At 41.0% G+C, this 4,767-nt stretch overlaps 1 long non-coding RNA gene across 1 annotated transcript in view; it reads right to left on the reverse strand.

The window, feature by feature from the left end:
* Positions 1 to 1,827, reverse strand: part of LOC118559013 — a 69,212-nt gene extending 67,385 nt beyond the window's left edge. The window contains exons 1-2 of the long non-coding RNA XR_004928598.1: positions 1,709 to 1,827; positions 1,206 to 1,241 (exon numbers count right to left, since the gene is read on the reverse strand). This is a non-coding gene — a long non-coding RNA (uncharacterized LOC118559013). The remainder of the gene's footprint in view (positions 1 to 1,205; positions 1,242 to 1,708) is intronic.
* Between the last annotated feature and the right edge of the window lie 2,940 nt (positions 1,828 to 4,767).

Raw genomic sequence — 4,767 nt, forward strand, 5'->3', positions numbered from 1 at the left:
TCTCTCCTCCTTCTGGATCACCTGAAGAGAAATTAACTGAATCTAAATTTAATGAGTCAGAATATTTTTATAATAAGAACAAAGTTTCAGGTTGTAGTTGGAAGACATGTAATAATCCAACAGAACGGGTTTAAAATGTATGAATTATTGCACAGAACAAGTTTTGCATTTAGATCCAGAAGCCTGTCTCACCTTCAGACTTTCTCTGAACACATCGTCTCACCATCAGAACCAGAACCAGCAGCAGAACCACAACAATGACAAATGGAAGTGACAGGAGCAGGTAGGGAGGAGATGGATAGGAGGACGATGTGGGGGGAGAAGATGGTGAAGGAGATAGGAATGTGGTCGGAGCAGTGGTTGATGGTTTCACTAAAATAAAGATATTTATTAAATTATCTCCACAGTTCAGATATTTACTCTAGAGATGAAGGACTTCTGTTTTCACTTCCTGACCTGAGACAGAGAGCCTGCTGGATGGAGACTCTCCATGAGCGCTGATGCTACACCTGTAGAGGCCTTCATCAGAGCTGGTCACATGGTGGAGGGTCATGTGACCTGCAGGCTCAGTCCTGATGAGGGAGCCATCTTTATAGAAAGCAGCTGGGAGGTTGGAGGGAGCGGTCTTTGTGTGACAGCTCAGAGTGACGTCATCTCCCTCCATCACAGGGAGGACAGGACTCTGCAGGATCACTGATCCACCTCAACACAGAGACAAACTACAGCATTTCATCCATTTCCACACAGCTTCATCAACACTAACTCCACAGTCTGATCTTACCAGTGACAGTAAGCTGGATACTGCTGCTGGCTGCTCCCTCTCTGGACTCACACCAGTAAACTCCAGTGTCTTTTGGAAGCAAGTAGCTTATGGTGCAGGTAGAACCAGCTGGTTTCCCCCATCCACCTCCACACTGAGTCCTGGTTCTTATGGTTGTGTTCCTCCTCACAGTCCATCCAGCAGAGCTGTTGTCCTCCTCACAGCTCAGAGACACAGAGTCTCCTTTAAAGAACTGAGATCTGCTGGGACTCACAGTCAGACCAGCTGGGAGGACTGGAATGGATAATTACATTAATTTAAATTGTTTTCAAAAAGACTATTATTAAAAGTTTGTACATAGCTTCATACATCTCATCTTTTCCCTCCCAAATATTGTATAACGAAAATATTCATTGAGTTTTAATATTGATAGAAATGAACCAACCTTCATTTGTTTTGCACCAAAGCAGCAAACAAGGAACTAAAGAGAAATAAAATTTATTGGTTAGTTTAACATAAAAGTTCATGAGAACATCACAATCCAGACATTTTTTCCTCCATAAACATTTATTACATCACACTGATCTTCATTAAATCTGTATTTATTTACTCAAATAAAATAATAACTTTATCCAGACTTAGCATTTATATCTAAATTAGTTTAAACATTTTATTCTCTTTTTCATCATCTTCTCCATCATTATCCTGTCATTTCATATCTCAGTCATGTTCAGTGTTTTCAGTTTATCTGAGGTGTGTCCATGAAAGCCAGCGCTGTGTTACTAAGAGCTACAAAGAGGCAGTAAAGTCACTTTTCTTCCTGCTTGATGTGTAGAAGCTCTTTCATCTGAATTCAGTCTGAAGTTTTGGTCCAACTCTTTGACTCAGGTTAGAACAGAGCAGACAGTAAATTTACTTTGCCTGAACAACAACAGGTTTTGTACTTACAGAGCAGATATTGTAGAGATGTTTCCATCATGGTGCCACTTCACGGTCTGACCTCTGTTGGTTTTCTGTTGGGGCCTCAGAATAAAGACCGCCTTCTTCCTGAAAACATCAACCTGTGGTTGGTTCCTCTTTCTTTCTAACATATAAATGTTTGTTTTCTCTGTATAAAGCTACAGAAATAAGTCTGTCCTAGAGACAGGACAGCAGAAATTACCCTGGTCCCCTTTTTCTTGTTTAAATATTGTTAATGTTTCACCGTGCCGTGTCTACGGTGAAGCACCCTCGGTGGACCCAGCTCATTTTACCCAGTCAGGCGACCCTCACTTACTTATTACCTTGAATTTAGGACGCATAAAACAGACAAGTATGCTTTTAGTTATATTTTATCTACGTAAAGACAGAGAAATAGTTACAGTCACACCAGCGCTGATGGGCCCCTGATCGGCAGGAAGGCCCCGAGTGCTCATCACACAAACATTATAAAGGGATCTTGGGACACACCCATACAAGGGCGGTACACATCCACACTGTGACATCAGCAGGGAAACTGTGTCACCTCCGGGGTGGTATCTGATAGATATGTGCCAATCTTTTGGATCAGTGCCATCTAAGTGTGCCATGCAGTTCTGGGATAAACAGCTCGTTCCACTTGACCTTGTTGATATCCTAACAATATATATTTGGAACATTTGCAGGCTTCTGATTGGTTGATTTTCCTCGACAGCTGATCCCATTGATAGAAGCATGTTAGCTAGGCAAGGCAAGGCAAATTTATTTATATAGCACAATTCAGTACAAAGACAATGCAAAGTGCTTTACATGATTAAAATATAGCAAAATAAAACAGAATAAGAGCAAGTAGGAATAAAATGTAGATAGAAAATAGAACAAAAAAGTGCTGATTCAGTTAACTAGGACAGTTGAAGGCAATTTTAAACAAATGTGTTTTTAATCTTGATTTAAAAGAACTCAGGCTTTCCGCACTTTTACAGTTTTCTGGAAGTTTGTTCCAGATAATTGGAGCATAGGAACTAAATGCTGCTTCTCCGTGTTTAGTTCTGGTTCTAGGTATGCAGAGCAGGCTGGAGCCAGAAGACCTGAGTGGTCTGGATGGTTTATACGCTGATAACAAGTCTGTGATGTATTTAGGAGCTAAGCCATTTAAGGATTTATAGACTAACAGAAGTATTTTAAAGTCTATTCTCTGAGATACAGGGAGCCAGTGTAAGGACTTTAGAACTGGGGTGATGTCCTCTACTTTCTTAGTCTTAGTGAGGACGCGGGCAGCAGCGTTCTGGATCAGCTGCAGCTGTCTGACCCACTTTTTAGGAAGTCCTGTGAAGATACCGTTGCAGTAATCAATTCGACTAAAAATAAACGGATGGATTAGTTTTTCTAGATCCTGCTGAGACATCAGTCCTTTAATCCTGGAAATGCTCCTCAGGTGATAGAAAGCCGACCTTGTAATTGTCTTTAGATGCTTTTGAAGGTTCAGGTCTGAGTCCATCACTACTCCCAGATTTCAGGCCTGATCAGTGGTTTTTAGCTGAAGCGACTGAAGCTGTGTGCTAACTTTTGATCTCTCCTCTATTGGTCCAAATATTATTACTTCAGTTTTGTTTTTATTCAATTGGAGAAAATTTTGGCACATCCACGTATTGATTTCTTCTAGGCTTTTATTCAGTGCCTGAACTGGTCCATAGTCACCTGGTGACATGGTGATGTAGAGCTGTGTGTCGTCTGCATAGTTATGGTAGCTGATGTTGTTATTTTTTATTATCTGGGCTAGAGGGAGCATGTAGATATTGAAAAGGAGGGGACCCAGAATGGACCCTTGGGGAACCCCAAATGGGATTTTTGTCATTTCTGATGTAAAGTTACCTACTGATACAAAAAAGTCCCTGTCCTTTAAGTAGGATTTAAACCAGTTGAGTGCTGTACCAGAGAGGCCGACCCAGTTCTCCAGGCGTTCTAACAGGATGGAGTGATCAACAGTATCAAATGCTGCACTGAGGTCCAATAGTACCAGCACGGTGGTTCTTCCACAGTCTGTATTTATATGGATGTCATTAAACACCTTGATAAGGGCGGTCTCTGTACTGTGGTGAGAACGGAAACCTGACTGGAAAACATCAAAGCGGCTGGTCGTTGTTAAGAAGGTGTTTAATTGTTGAAATACAACTTTTTCAATAATCTTACTGATAAAGGGGAGGTTTGAGATGGGCCTGTAGTTCTGGAGTAGTAGTTTGTCTAAATTGTTCTTTTTCAGCAGTGGTTTGATAATTGCTGTTTTTAGGGACTGGGGGAAAACACCTGACAGAAGGGACGCGTTTATTATCTGAGTCAAATCAGACGCCATGACAGGTAAAACTTTTTTAAAGAAAGCTGTGGGGAGAACATCAAGACAGCATGAGGAGGAACTTAACTGCTGAATGATCTGCTCTAAGCTTTTGTAGTTTATTTGGCTGAATTGGGACATTTTGTCAGGATAAGTTCCAGCTGAGTACCGCTTTGGTTCTGGAGCTGGTGTGGATGTACAAACTGATCCTCTAATTTTTAGGATTTTCTCAGTAAAGAAGTTAGCAAATTCATTGCAGGCCCTGGTGGAGTGGAGTTCTGAAGCCACGGACACAGGAGGATTTGTTAACCTGTCGACTGTGGAAAATAAGACACGAGCATTATTAATGTTTTTCTTAATGATCTCAGAGAAGAAAGATTCTCTTGCATTTTTCAGTTGTAAGTTATATCTGTAAAGTCTCTCTTTATAGATGTCATAGTGAACCTGGAGTCTGTTCTTTCTCCACCTGCGTTCAGCTTTGCGACATTCCCTTTTTTCACTTCTAACTGATGGAGCATTTCTCCAAGGAGATTTTTTCTTCCCGTAAAAAACCTTCACTTTAACTGGAGCAATGCAGTCAATGATGTCTGAGACTTTAGACTGAAAGTTATCTACTAGCTCATCTACTGAGTTGCAGCCCAAGGTTGAAGTAGCAAAGTAAGCTTGAATAAAATTTTCTGTGGCATTGTCCTTAAAGGTGCGTTTTCTTACGATGTCCCTT

Source organism: Fundulus heteroclitus, unplaced genomic scaffold (genome assembly GCF_011125445.2).
Source record: "Fundulus heteroclitus isolate FHET01 unplaced genomic scaffold, MU-UCD_Fhet_4.1 scaffold_200, whole genome shotgun sequence".
NCBI lineage: Eukaryota > Metazoa > Chordata > Actinopteri > Cyprinodontiformes > Fundulidae > Fundulus > Fundulus heteroclitus.